Source organism: Indicator indicator, chromosome 9, assembly GCF_027791375.1.
Source record: "Indicator indicator isolate 239-I01 chromosome 9, UM_Iind_1.1, whole genome shotgun sequence".
NCBI classification, from domain to species: domain Eukaryota; kingdom Metazoa; phylum Chordata; class Aves; order Piciformes; family Indicatoridae; genus Indicator; species Indicator indicator.
The window spans coordinates 36,192,072-36,207,635 of NC_072018.1; positions in this window are offsets into that span (position 1 = coordinate 36,192,072).

The window sequence follows — 15,564 nt, forward strand, 5'->3', positions numbered from 1 at the left end:
GGGGGTGGGGGGGGTGGGGGTGGGGGGTGGGGGGGTGGGTGGTGGGGTGGGGGGGGGGGGGGGGGGGTGGGGGGTGGTGGGGGGGTGTGGGGGGGGGGTGGTGTGGGGTGGGGTGGGGGTGTGTTGGGGTGGGGTGGGTGGGGGGGGTTGGGGGTGGTGGGGGGGGGGGGGTTGGGTGGGGGGTGGGGGGGGTGGGTGGGTGGTGGGTGGGGGGGGGGGGGGGGGGGGGTGGGGGGTTGGGGGGGGGTGGGGGGGGTGGGGTGTGGGGTGGGGGTGGGGTGGGGGGGGGTGGGGGGTGGGGGTGGGGGGTGGGGGGGTGTGGGGTGTGGGGGGGTGGGGGGGGGTGGTGGGGTGGGGTGGGGGGGTGGGGGGGGGGGGGGGGGGGGGGGGGGGTGGGTGGTGGGTGGGGGGGGTGGGGTGGGGGTGGGGGGGGTTGTGGGGGGGGGGGGGTGGTGGGGGGGTGGGGTGGTGGTTGGGTGGGGGGGTGTGGGGGGGTGGGGGGGGGGGGTTGGTGTGGGTGGGGGGGGTGGGGGGTGGGGGGGTGGGGGGGTGGGGGGTGGGTGGGGGGGGGGGGGTGGGGTGTGGGGGTGGGTGGTGTGGGGGTGGGGGTGGGGGGGGGGGTGGGGGGGGGTGGGGTGGTGGGGTGTGGGGGTGGGGTGGGGTGGGTGGGTGGGTTGTGGGGGGGGTGGGGGTTGGGGGGGTGGTGGGGTGGGGGGTGGGTTGTGGTGTGGGGGTGTGGGGTGGTGGGGGGTGGGGGTGGGGGGGTGTGTGGGTGGTGTGGTGGGGGGTGTGGGGGGGGTGTGGGGGGGTGGGTGGGGTGGGTGGGGGTGGGGGGTGGGGGTGGGGGGGGGGGGGGGGGGGTGTTGGTGGGTGGTTGGGGTGGGTGGGGGGGTGTGGGGGTGTTGGTGGGGTGGGTGGTGGGTGGGGGGGGTGTGGGGTGGTGGGGTTGTGGGGGTGGGGGGGTGGTGTTGGGGTGGTGGGTGTGGGTGGGGGGGTGTGGGTTGTGGTGGTGGGTGTGGGGGGGGTGTTGGGGTGTGGGTGGGTGTTGGTGGTGGGTGGCGTCATGTGTGGTGTGGTGATGTTTATCGTAAGTGGCGTGATCTAGGTGTAGGCACTGAAGCGTCTGAATTGCAACATCCTGTTCTAGTATCAGACCATGGAACTGTAATGGTTGCTTGAATATGAAGGAAAGGGAGCAGAGAAGTAGTCTGAGACAAACATCTATGGAAACCCAGCTTCCATACCTGTCATATTTATTTATTTTTGGATTAACTGAACAAACTCACAATGGTTAAATATTAGTTTTGTGTAAGTGCAATGAGACACCAAGTATGAAAGACTCCTATGAACAGAAATATTATCTCAATAACTCCTTTTTTGCTTTCCCTTTTCCTTTCCATAGGTACAAAGACATAAAACTATCCAGGTTAGCTGTAGACTATGAGGCTTATGCTGAAAGGTGCATGATATTCTAACATAAAGGATCTCAAGCTCACATATTCTATTTGTCTAATCGAATATCACTTGCTTCAGCTGTATGACCTTCTAAGACTAAATTGTAAGCTTTGGTCAAAACCACCCTTCAGAAATGTCTTGAAGTCAGATGATCTCTGAAATCTATTGCTTCATCTAAATCTAAATTTAGTATTGCTGCATGACAGAAGCTGTGTAGTCATTTATAGGATGCATATCGAAAGGAGATAAAGAAGTTGTAGATATGGCTACCACCTGGCAAATACTTAATGAAATGCTAAAAGATACCAAGCGAAAGCAAGATAAAAAGGAGGAGGAACTGAAAACGGAACTAAAAAAAAGAGAATTGAGTTCAGTGTGGGGGAGATAACTAAAGTGATGGAGGACATGCCAGCACCCTCTGCCCTCCTCTGCATCCAGCTGCCTAGCTGCCCAGCTGCTCTGTCAGTGCAGGAGGAAAAGGGCACTGGTGAGCAGAAATAGCCCTATGAAATGAAAAGGTTCCCGAGACTTTGCTCAGTTGTCATTGGTTTATCAATCTCCAAGTGATCAGTTGAAGGAACACTTGATAAAGGAGGAATGTAATGAGCCTAATGATCTGCAGACGCAGCAGCAGTTTCCTCCTTTGCTGTCTGACAGTGAGGAGAACAAGAAGGGAGCTTTGACTCGGAATGTGTGGTTACAAAGGACTGTGGGGGAAGGGGGGATGTTGACCTCCCGGTGTGTCTACTCCATGGACTTTGCCCCCTTGTATTGTAACAGTGACCCCTTGATTGCCAGAGAGATTTTGGCAGCAGGTTTATCGGAAAGCTGCTGCAGAGGGTGTTTGGGATTTAGTGGAAAAGCTGGAAATGCCATTTACGATCACCACTCCAATGCAGACACATTCCTTTGTGAGTGTTGCTGATGACTCTAGTGAGCCCATGGCTTCTCCTATGGAAAAAGTGGCTCTGGGGACTGGTCAGCAAGATAACCTCCAAATTTTGGGCTGGAAAGTTGTGCAGGACTTGGGATACACAGTAGCAAAGTATGGTGTGAATTCAAGTGAAGTGATGCAGCTTTTGCATGTTATAGATACTGATTTGTTGTGTCCATTTGATATTAATCACATTGCACAAATAATTTTTCAGCCTGTTCAGTTCTCAGTATTTGAATCTAATTGGAAGAAATTAGCTGAAATGGCTGCAATAGCCACCGCCCTAGATGCCTTGCATGTTAAGGGACAGAAAGGTTTTGGGTATGGAAATATGGGACATATAAAATCAGAAAAAGTGGCAGTTGCCAGCCCTTGATTCTTTAAAGAAACATCACTCAGTTTTTTCACAGCTCGTAAATAATGGGAGAAGAGCTTTTTCTACTCCGCACTTTCCCCCTTCTTCACCCTCCCTCCTTTACTCTCTGTTCTCTCTCTCCCTTGCTTGCAGGCTTGCAGTTTTACAGAAGCTGTATACAAGATGTAAAATAACAGTGCTAAATTTGTAAAGAAGGGTATCTTAGCATTTTGTAAAAGTAAACCTGATATGAGTAGTGCTTTTGGCATTATTTTTGATTGTATGAAATTTTGGAAATGTATTATTTTCATGTTTGTAATAATTGCATTTTTACACTAACAATGATGATCAATAAGTAGATTTTGAGGACCAAATGGTGTTTTGAGGGGTTAAGGTTTTTCTTGATTGGGATGGTTTTTGATTTGGAGTGGTAAAGATTTTGTATATATGTTTAAGATATTGGGTAATTTGTTTTTGTTTGGTGTATGTAGTAATTATGTTTTGGTGATGTTTTAAGTGCTATTAATGTTGTTTGTATTGTTGCAGTTAAGGTTGGGTTGGGGGGACGACATTTGGGGTAAAAGAGCGCTTTAAGTATAAAGTAAAGTTTATTTTATTAATTTTTGTTGTAATCAGATTGCTTTATTTAGTGTGCTGTAGTTTTTATTGGATCATAGTATTGTATATTTTGTTGTTATTGATGGTGTATTTGCTTGACAGTGGTGTTTGTATTTGTATGGTTTTTTGTTGTTTGGTGGAGGAAGGGTGGGATATTTTGGGGTTGGTGGGTGATGATTTTGTTGTATAGTTTGGAGTGTTTTGTGGTTTTATATAAGTATTATATTAATATGATGTAATTAGATGTGGATTATCTGGATGATATAATATGAAATTTGGTTTGATGTTTTATAGAATGTTTTGAAGTGTTGATAGTTGTAGTGATATAGTGTACGTTGTGTTCTGTGTATCATTTGGTATTATGTTATGTTTGTAGTGGTAAGAGGTGGTTTAGAGAGGTGTTTAGGTTTGAATTTAAGTTGGGATGTTTGTTTTGTGGGATAGGGGTGTGTGGGGTGGTTAGATAGGTTGGGTTGTTTGTTTATTGTTGATTTTGGGGAAATGTTTGTAGTGGGGTGGGGTTTGGGGGGGGTGGTAGGTTTGAATTTTTATGGGGGAAAGGAGTGAGGGTATGTGGTTTGATGTATTAAAGAAGGGGGGGTGGTTTGGATGATTTTTGATTTATAGATGTTAGATTTATTGGGGAAATAAGAATAGTTGTTTAATTAATGAATGTAGGAATGATTGGTGGGGATGAATTGGATTGGGATAAGTTGATAATGGGGATGGGAATGTAGGTTGAATGCTTTGTTGCGCATGCCCTGACTGTCAGGGCCAGCATACCCCTCACTGCTACGGGACCAACCCTAGGGCGTTGCAGGCCTGCCAGATCTGGCAAACAGACATCACTCATATTACTGAATTTGGCAGATTAAAATTTGTTCACATATCTATTGATACGTTTTCTTCAGTCATCATTGCTACTGCTCATACAGGAGAAACTGCCAAAGATGTTATTCACCATTGGCAGCGAGCCTTTTCTATTGCTGGAGTACCACATCAGATAAAAACAGACAATGGTCCAGCCTACCTATCTGGTAAAGTCAATTCGTTTTTACAATTGTGGAGTGTGAATCCTGTTACCGGTGTTCCCCGTTTTCCCACTGGACAAGCCATCGTTGAATGTGCGCATGGCAGATTGAAACGGCTTTTGCAAAAACAAAGAGGGGGAGTGGCAGGGGATTCTCCAGAGGCCTGGTTAAACAAAGTTATGTATGCTTTAAATTTTTTGCAGCTCTCTGATGATTTTCAGGAAGCCCAAATGATATGTCATTTCAATTCCTTGACCACCACCAGTGCAGTGACTTTTGATGTCAAAGTTAGGAATTTACAAACAGGTCAATGGTCTGATCCCTGTGATTTAATAACCTGGAGTAGAGGATATGCTTGTGTCTCAACAGCTTCTGGACCACACTGGGTGCCAGCAAGATGGGTTTGACCAGTGCTTTCATCACCTTTTGGACGATGAATGCAGCAGCAGCAGCTTTGCAGATTCTCTGGGTGAGGGAAAGGGAAGATAATCCCCTTTGTTGGTGGGAACTGAAGGAGGCAAGGTCGAGTAGACCTCTGTAATTGCTACGAAGAAGATCTAAAAAACCATAGCTAGGGGCTGCAACCCCATAGGCTATGTGAGTGGAGTTACAAGTCAAACTGGACTCATGATTCCCGGGATTGTATTAGTCCCCTCCCCTGGAGTGGAAGACAAACATGTTAAACAGAAATAGGTGACTACACAAACCCAGCCAGATTTATTTTTAAGAAAGGGGAAGGGAGTTGTGGAAAGATTATAGGCATCTTGTAAAGGGTCAGAGAAGGAAGGGGAAGCAGTGGCTAGAGTAGCAGGGAACAAAGGTAGAAGTTGTTGTGATGGCTGGTGAAAGGCTAAGGAAGTAGGAGCAGTACTGATTAAGAGGAGTTCATTGCATGTGGAAGAAAGGTAGAGGAGAGAAAGAGTTAGAGGTGTAACAAAAAGGGATCTTTAATGAATTTGATAGCAAAAGGTAAACTTTATTGTAACTTGTGTGAACCATTAACAGTAATTAACAGTTAACAGGAACTGTGGAAACAACTTAATTGCAACATTTGTTGAAATAACAGACAAGGCTAGTAACAAAAATAAGCATAGCAGCAAAAATCAAGACACCTAACAATGAATACACTAACATTCCAAGTCACTTCCGATTGGCCATCTCAACATCTTGGCACAAAAGTGGCACAACGTACAACACGGGCTCTCCCCCTGAAAACAGAGAAATGACAGAAAGGAAATAACCTTGATTTCTTTTGAATCAAATATGTAGAGTAGAAGAGACTTCAGGGCCTTAACAGTACTAACCTCACTGGTTGTTCCAAGGGATGAATGAATGCTTGTTTAGGCATTCCGGTGGGTGGTGGGGGCCTAAAAGCCTAATGGTGAGAAAACATTACAACGTTATAGCCAAGTTAGGAAATTTTCCTTGTGGATTAGTTATTGTACTGTAGGGGAGAGATGTTACCATTGGCGGACTTGCTGGCATTAGGGAAAGATCTGGAAATAGGTCTGGGATGTTCTCGTCCTTGCTAGTGCTGGCCATCTTCTGCCACTTGAGTGGTTACACCTTGTGATTCAGGTCTGAGAATGAGCACATGCAACTCCATCCTATAGAAAATACTAGCAAGGAGTATGGGAACTCGTGCACGTACAACGCCAGTCTTGCGCAGATGCTATCACCTTCTATGACTCAGCCATAATGTTGTGATGTGTGTTGAAATCAAAGCCATAACCAGCAAAAGAATGTTTCAAGTGAAATAGTGATTTTGGGTGGGAAAGATTTGAAAAGACAAACTTGACATTAGAATATATGGCCAAGGGTTGGAACAATTGGACTTAGTACCTTCCTTTAACTGAGTTAGAGCTTCAAGAGATTAGTATGTTAGGATCAGTAAAAATGGACTACTGTGTTATGTTTAATTTTATATTGGACAGAGCCACAAATATTCAGGACGTTACTCCAGCAGGGAGTACAGAAATTATACTGCATGGTGCAGTCAGACTGAATTCATAGTAGTGAAGAGGCATTCTCATCCTCCTCATCTGCCTGCAGGTGTTTTCTAATTTGTGGGGATAGAGCCTGGCTAGCCCTGCCCTCATGAATTAGGAGAGGACCTTGTAGTCTTGGTTGTTTAACCATGCTGACGCCAAACACTTCTACGATTTTTGATCATTTTAGGAAAAGGCGAAAGTGTAACAGTCATGCTTTTGAAGCGGATTGTGATGATAGAGTAGAATTTTGGAGGCTGGAGAAACACATTGTAGTGAGTATATTTTCTGGAATTGGAACAGCACATGCTTTAGCAAGCTTGAATAAATTGGGGTGTTGGTTAGCAAAACAGAATAATGCCTCCTCCCTGGCTCTGAAGGAACTCCTGTTGGATGTGGATTCTGTCTGGCATGCTACTTGGCAAGATAGAGCAGCGATAGATATTTTGTTGGTAGCACATAGACATGGATGTGAGGATTTCAAAGGGATGTGTTGTATGAACTTCTCAGATCATTCAATGTCTATACATAAATGAATTCAGGAACTGGAACAGGGAGTAATGCATTTGCTAGTAGATAATGAGGGATGGCTTGAAGGATTGTTTAAGGGATGGGGAATTACAGGATGGTTTCTTTCAATCATTAAGACAGGGTTGTTAATTTTGGTAATTGTGATTATGGTGATATTAATGCTGCCTTGTCTGGTTAACCTGCTGCAAAGGGGCAGTCAACACAGCATTTCTGACACAATTACAAAAAGGGGGAGCTGTGGGAAATTGCCGTGGGCCCATGGATTCCTTGCCTGAGAAAGAAGAAATTAACCTTTGACAGATTACTGTGTATCCATAAAGACTTGGAAAGTCCCAGAGTAGAAGAGATACAGATAGTTTGCAAGGACAGAGAGTGCCTGGGAAACTGTGAGATAAAAAAGTTTGAATTCTGCCCTTGTGTAGCTTGATATAAACAGCAATAACCATAGTGATATGGCAATAACCAATAAGAATATTGAAAACAACTTGTTAACCAATTAGAAATAGTCACAATGGCATAGAAAGCATATAAATATGTGTTATTAAAAGCAATAAAGGCTCTATTTTGTTTACAACTACAAGTGTGTATGTATCGCTCTGTCCGCCACAACAGCGACAGAACATGATTTTTTTAACTGAATGCAGGGGCCAATAGGACTAGCAGAAGATTAAATTAAATGCTTGGAAACTGATGTGAACAGGAAAACAACAGTATAATACAGTGACCAATGGAAAAAGGATAGCAATGAAATGAAAAGCTTTTAACTCTCTAGACTACTATTATATGGTGCAATGAGGGAACATAAAAGAATCTAGTTCTGGAGAAAGATGAAGAAATTGTCAGTATGACCAAAATCTAAAGTATACTGTAGAAATTACAGGGAATATAGAAGCCATACCAAAGCAAGGAAAAAACAGGTGTGGAAAAGCACTTAAAAGACAGATCCATGTGATGACAGAATCCTCAAATGGTTTGTATTGGAAGAAACTTTAAAGATCATCTAGTTATAATGTCCATAAATCAAGTTTCTCAAAACCCCATCAGTTCAGGACTTGAGTACTTCCAGGAAGGAACTATACACAACTTCTCTGGACAACGTGTTCCAATGTCTCACTAGCCTCGCAGAAAATAAATTCTTCTCAATATCCTGTCTAAGTCTACCTTCTTACAATTTAAAACCATTACCCGTTGTCCTATCACCACAGGCTTTGATAAAGACTCCTTCCTAGTCTTTCCTGTAGGATCATAGAATCATAGAATTGTTAGGGTTGTAAGGGACCTCAAGGATCATCTATTTCCCACCCCCCTGCCATGGACAGGGACACCTCACACTAGATCAGGTTGCCCAGAGCCACATCCAGCCTGGCCTTAAAAGCCTCCAGGGATGGGGCTTCTACCACCTCCCTGGGCAATCTGTTCCACTGTCTCACCACTCTCATGGTGAAAAATTTCTTCCTAACATCCAATCTGAATCCATCCACTTCTCATAGGAGAAGTACTCCACCTCCCTGATCATCTTCGTGGCCCTCCTCTGGGCCCATTCAAGCAGGTCTATGTCTTATGTTGAACAGAACAGCACTCCATGTGGGGTCTCACAAGAGTAGAGTAGAGAGAGAGGATCACCTCTCTTGGCTGTCTGACCACAGATTGGCCAGGATGCAATTGGTTTTCTGGGTTGTGAGTGTACATTGCCAACTTATATCCAAATTTTCGTCCACCAGGTTGTTCTTTGTAGGGCTACTTTCTATCCCCTCAATGTCCAGCCTGTATTTGTGCTTGAAATCTCCCTGACACAGGTACAGGACCTTGCATTTAATTTAGCTGAACTTCACAAGGTTTGCACAGGCCCACTTCTTAAGCTTGTGAAGGTTCCTCTGGATGGCATCCCTCTCCTCCTGCATGTTGACCCATACCAGACAGCTTGGTAAATGTGCTGAGGATGCATTTAATCCTATTCTCAATATCACCAACAAAGATATTAAAGAGTTGTGGTTCAAATACTGACTCCTGAGAGACATAATCAGGGAAGTGGGTCTGCGTAACAGAAGTACATGCTGTCTGCTAGTGGCTATTGTACAAAATATGAGCAGAAGTCTGAAAAGGTCTGTGATGTGGGTTCTTTTTTTTGTTGACATTATAACAACACAAATAACATTACCGTATTCTCATTTGAAAATATGAAGACTGAATAAATCAGAATAAAGTAATTACTCAGTGCTAAGGTGATCTTCAGAGTAGTTCAAGGAGTATTATTCAGGAGTCAGGTAGTGAAATGGATAACATCAGCGTACCCTTTTGGCCATATCTTTGATATCATGTGGTATTTCAGTTCTCCTTATCTCAAAATGGTGTACCAGAACAGAATAAGTTAGCTTTAGAGAGCCATGTAGATTACCATGTTAAGGATGACAAAGTAATATAAAATAATTTATTCTGGGAAAGAAGTAATTATGCAGTTTTAGTATGACAATAATTTATGAATTTATTAGCTGCACTGAGGAGATGGAGCTGAAAAAATAGTTCATGTTCTTATTGATACCTGATTAGGTTCACATTTCACTGAGAACAGACAAACAGCTGAAATAACTGTATACGTTTGTGAGGAGTGTAGGCAAAAAAAGAGAAGTATTCAAAAGAGAACAGTCAGTGAAACTGTTTAATAACTGATATAAAATCACATAGCTTAGACTGTAGTGGCAGAAAGAGTGACAAGGGTTTTTATGAAAACAGGAGATGACAGAACCAGAAGACTGGATTTTTTTCCCTTGTATTATTTAAATCTTTGACTAGGGAAAGATTTTACTGTAAGGTTCTTGGGATCAACGGTATCACAGAGAGTGGTACTAACAGTGTTAGGTATTTATATCATTAAAGCATATTTTATCACTCATGACTCTGGCCTGCTATTATAGATATTTAAGTCTCTTTCGTTAAGATCTCATGATTGATGATAGGTATTACTCTCTGTATCAGAAAAAATTGTCATTTTGATTGATTTTGTACAGTCACCCAGGATATTGTCTGAAAATGTAACATATCCTTCACCAGGAAAACCAAAAGCAAATAAATAAACAAACCCTACAATAAAACACCAAAACACACCAAAGCAACAAACTATGGTCCTGCAAATTGTTACCTTCTGATTTTCCTGGAACTTTTAAGACTTATTAAAATATCTCTTTTCAGGCAGACATATGGATTTTAAAGTCTGCACTTTGGTCCTTTTGATTCAAGCAGAACTAGTCAACCTCAGAAACTGATACAGATCTTGTATGTCCTTATTTGTCCCTATCCTATATATATGTATTGTGAATGTATATACCACCAAGTGTTCATATTCAATCTTAAATCAAAGTCTTCCTCAGATTAAGTCACGAATAAAAAGAAACTTTTACAAAATGTAGATTTCTGAAAATCTTTGCAGAAGTAGTTTTTTTCTTTAAGATATTTTCAAGTCACAAAAATAAATTGTCATCATATGTGTTGAGTACACTGAAACATAAATCTGTTAAGGTGGTACATTCTAGTGAGAGGAACTTTAATTTCTTGGCCTTTCTTAAAGAATACTTCTTCAAGGAAGATACCTTATCTGACTGGCCTTGTCTGAATTCTGATTTTAGCAACCAATGATAAATTTGACATATTGTCTGGTAATTAGGATTATCAATCACTAGACTATGTCCATTTGCTAAGAAGTTTAGCAAAAATACAGCTGTTGTAGTGACTCTCCTACTTTTCCTCTAAAACTACAATGAATTGTAAATTAACCTGATAATTCTGCTTTGTATACTTACATTCATCGAGTTTCAGAAATTACAGGGAACTTTAAGGACACATTTAAACTTTTACAAAAGCATTATGCTTATTATGATGAATCCCTTTTCCACATAAATCTGTATATGTGAGTTAGAATACAGACTTTGTGTTTAGCATGTATATGAAATGATGGAGCTAGAAAAAGTGATTTATTAAATGCTGCTCTCTTCTTTAATCTTCTGCCTTTGTACAAGTGTTTCTGGATTCTGCTCCATATTCTCTGAAATTCTTTTCTAAGGTATGCATCTTCTGACTAAACTACATAACAGTTATATTTGTAAAATTAATTCAAGGATAGAAATGCAAACCCACTAATATATTTGTGTGGCAAATAGCATCCTTCCTTCCTAACTTCCCTCTTGTTCTTGAGACTGGTTTTCTTATTAGTTATATTAGTTTTTCCTTTTTCAAGATCAAAATGTAAGATGATCTTTGACTGCTATAGCTCAACTTGATTCTAGCTTCACTGGAACTACACAAGTTCACAGACATTTCCTGATTTAAATGGTTCAGATTATCTTGGGAGAAACCCTGTCATATTGACACTGAAGAAATGATGATATGGATACCTAAGTAAATGGATTGAAAGCAGGCTGCAGCTTTTATATACAAGCATAAACATGCACAGCAGACAGGGTTATTCTGCTCTTTTTGTTTAGCACATCACTTCCATTTTGTAAATATACCTTCAAAGATTTTTCTCAGCCAATTTAGAAGGTATTAGAGGTAAAAAACATAGCTTCTTGACTTGATTCCACAGATTTTTACCCTAATTTTTCAGAGATCAAATTTTTCTATTCTATCCAGGATATTTTTCTCATTAAGATAGTAGTATGCCTTATCTTGGAGTACATCAGCCTGCATGTAGATATACCTACCTTTCATCTTACTCCCTCAGTACTTCAAAAATGTTCAAAGAACAATATAGTTGCTTTGCTTTAGTGTGTGCCAGTGGCCATGCAGATGAAGAGTATGTTAGAATGCATGAAGATAATCTGATGACATCTTTCACAACTGTTTAGGTAGGAAAGAGAGTGTCAAAAGCATCAGTTGCAGACTAATTAGCAGAACTAGAAGGTCCCTTATAAGAGCTCTTCATCTTTGCTTAAGGACAAGATGTATGATACAGTTTAGCAGAGCTGTCTGAGAGCTCAAAAATAATGTATGAAAGGCTTAGATACCATTTGATAATTAAAATACTAACAGTGATGAAGGGGATAGAAATAAAAGAGGGGCTTAGGGAAAGTTAATTAGTGAGAAGGTGGTAAATTCATTAAAGAGAAACTCAGTTTCTTTGGGGTTTTATTTTTGTGGGGTTGTTTTGTCGTGTTGTGTTGTGGTTTTGGTCTTTTTGGAGAGTTGCTGATGACAGAGAAAAACGACTGGCACCAAGATGTGCTCAAGCATCAGCAACTGTATTGACATACATCATGGCTTATATATTACTCCTTCTGCGTCCAGGTGCATTTTGCACTTAAGCAATTGGTTTAGGCTAGCTGTCCACGTGCACTCCTCCTTTTTGGTAGGCTAGAGAACACTCCTGCTTATTCCTTTGTTATTCACAGATGTTCTTCCCTGGAGCTGTTTACATTCCTGATTCAAGGGCAGAGCTGTACTTTGTCAAGGCTGAATGACCCCCTCCTATCCACAGGGGGTGGTTGTGTTGGGGTTTTGGGGGTTTTGTTTGTTTTTTTAGTGTGTGTTCTTCATTCCTCATGGAGGCCATAAAAAATTTAGTAACTTGACGTTGTTCTCATCTTCCATGAGGCTCAGTAATACAGATCTGCATTTATATAATGTCATACACTTGTCACCTATATTCAGCTATATTCAGCTATAATCTAGAGTTATCATAATTTTCAGTCACCAAAAGACTTTGAAAAAGGAAGCAGACAGTAACTTTGTCATTACCTCTACTACGAGTTCTACCCCATATTTTTAGTCTAATTGCATTTTCACTTTAATATCAATAGTTTTGGGCTGTTTGCAGATAAGGCCAAGCCTACAAATATTTGAGTAGCCCATTATGTATTTTAGTGTACTTTCCTATGTTAAGAGGAATGGAGTTTGGATAGCTTGTGAAAATGATCAGTGATTAGGAATGTAAATATGTTTAAGTATTGCAACTGATATACAGGGTTTTTTGTTTGTTTCTTTCTTTTTTTTATCTTTTCAGAAGAAGAACTTAAAAACATTCAAGAAGCTGTAACAACTTTATTTGATTCTGGAACCTGAAAGGGATTTTACAATCCACATTATTTTGCTTTAGTAGCATTTTATATCTTTCACGTCTTTTTGCAACAAAATATTTTTAAGATGTTACTACTCATACCATGTGCTGAAAAAACACAGTGAAAATTTGGTCTGCATTTCATGGACTCAGCATTGAGACAGTTTAGAGCTTGATTGACTGTAGAACCTGAATGCAATACAGACAATATTTGTTCCTTGGGACTTTCGATACATTGCTGTAGCATGGCATAATTTATAGGCATGTAGGGTCTGAAAAATGCAAAGCATCTGTTCCCTTCATAATTGGATTGCAACATGCTGTATGGAACTAATTTTTTCATGGGAAACAGCTACATGTCGAAAGTTTTCATTTCTCACTTCTTTTGTGTGGGCTTCTGGGTTTCACAGTGAGATCATTGTTAAAAACACCGTTAATGAACTGATACAGTGGTGGAAATCAAAGTCCATATTATAAGCATGCATACTACATACTCTGCATACTACAAAAGAAATCTGACTTGTCCATACTGTTTGCTAAAACATATCATTGGTCTTCTTCATGTAATATTTTTCAGTATTTTTGAAGAGTTTAAGATAAATGAGTACTCTTCCTTACTCCACAGACATTAGGCAAAAACATCTGTCATTAGACATTTAAAAGCAAATAAAAAAAATGTCATGCATCACTGTATATGTATGTCACAGCCACTGTTCACAGGGCAGCTTCTGGATGTGTGCAGAGTGCATGATTCCTTAGCTGACCAATTCCTTAGCATTCTGCATTGAGCAAAACAATAACATTCCGTGTGTGCCAAGAAAAGCATCCTCACATTGGCACCCTTTGGAACATGCTGCAGAAGCCACCTCCTGGAAATGCTGGCACCTCTTATTGGAAAAAGATTTTAGCTTATATACGTGGTTGGATTTTACTGGTTAAGGGATTGATAACAAAGAGTATAAAACCAGCCATTCTAAGTAATAGTTATCTTCAGTTAGGGCTGCTAGGTGTTTCTGTTTCTGTTAGTTCACTACATCTTCTGGCTAGGACTTCGATGTAGGGATGCTGCGAGGAATATGCTCAGGACTTCTGTTAGCTGCTTCATCTGTCAAGGGCTTCCGGGACTACGTCTGTAAGTGGCACTCTGAGACTTATGCTAGGGATTCTACAACACAGCAATTATGGACTTCTGGGGTGACTTCTGAGATTCTTAGCTCTCTGCATTTCTGGAATCTCATTGCTATATGGCAACGGGGTTCATGCCTCCATTTGTCACCCAGTGGCCCCTGAATTGGTGGGGAAAAACAACATATATACATATATGTATAATGTATTTTACATGAAAAAAGAAAAAAAATACTTCAGCTAGTCTCATATCTTATAGTCATATAATCTGAAGTAGTTACTGACCTATGCAAGTGTATCCTGTGAAATGACACAGGATTATACAGAATTCACTTTTGTTAGAAAATACGTTTTAATTATGTCAATTTATAGGAATTCCTGTGAATGTTGAAGAGAAAGAGAGAGAGATGATACAGCTGCTCCTGATACTCTTTTCACTGTCTGCTCCATCATTACATAAAAATTTATTAGTGGGGACATCAAAGTAACTGGACCTTACCTTTCCAGGTAAATTTTTGCACTGAGTATGAGAAACTTTGCCAGGGTAGAATAACCTAAAAAGCAAATTAAAAGCAAATTAAAGGTGAATTGCAAAGCAGAGTGATATTCCCAGAACCTTTGTTAGATTTTATGATCATCTTTGATCTACCAGAAATATAGATGTGTACAATTTCTTTGAATTTATTTTTTTCTGTCTACCTATCACATTATTTATTGTTGACTGGTTAATGTCAACATTTTTTCGTTAACATCACAAAGTGGAAATACTTCTTATAAAATGAAACCCATTTGTTGGAAAATTTTTACTTGCTTTTCACATTTTTTATTGCTAAACAGCCTAAACTCACAAGTTTTACTGCTTTGTTCTATTTACACAGCACTGCTGTCTTTTTGATCTTAACATTATGCATTTGGGGGGAAGAGATCAGATTAGATTACTAAGAACTTCATCTTCATGGTATCCCTTTCTCACTGAGAATCTGTACAGCTACACAAACACTTCTGCTGATGATCCACAAGGATCTTTAAGAACAAGATAGTTTTTGGTCTTATCTCACTTAAAGAATTTATTAAATTCTGAGTATGGTGCATTCCTTACTTTCTGACCTATTTGGGAACTTTTAGTTTACTTATTTAGGGAGGTTTTTTTTTTTGTTTTGGTTTGGTTTGGGTTTTTAATGCTGAACTATCTTCGGTTTGATATGAATTTTAACCATTTAGAAACAGTAATATTGTTCCCAAACAGCAAAAATTAATCATACAAAACTTGGTAAAATTGGTTTTCTAATCAAACATATCTGAAATGTGTTTGTATAGAGTTATTTTTTTCCATCAGGTGATTTATTAGATATCTTTGATCCCTGTCCAATATGTTTGAGATGGAGGAAAAAAGAAAAAAAAAATTCTCTTTGATCAGCTCAAAGCATCCAGCACCATTTGTGTGTACTTATTGACAAGAGGGGTACTTTAGTATGCCATGG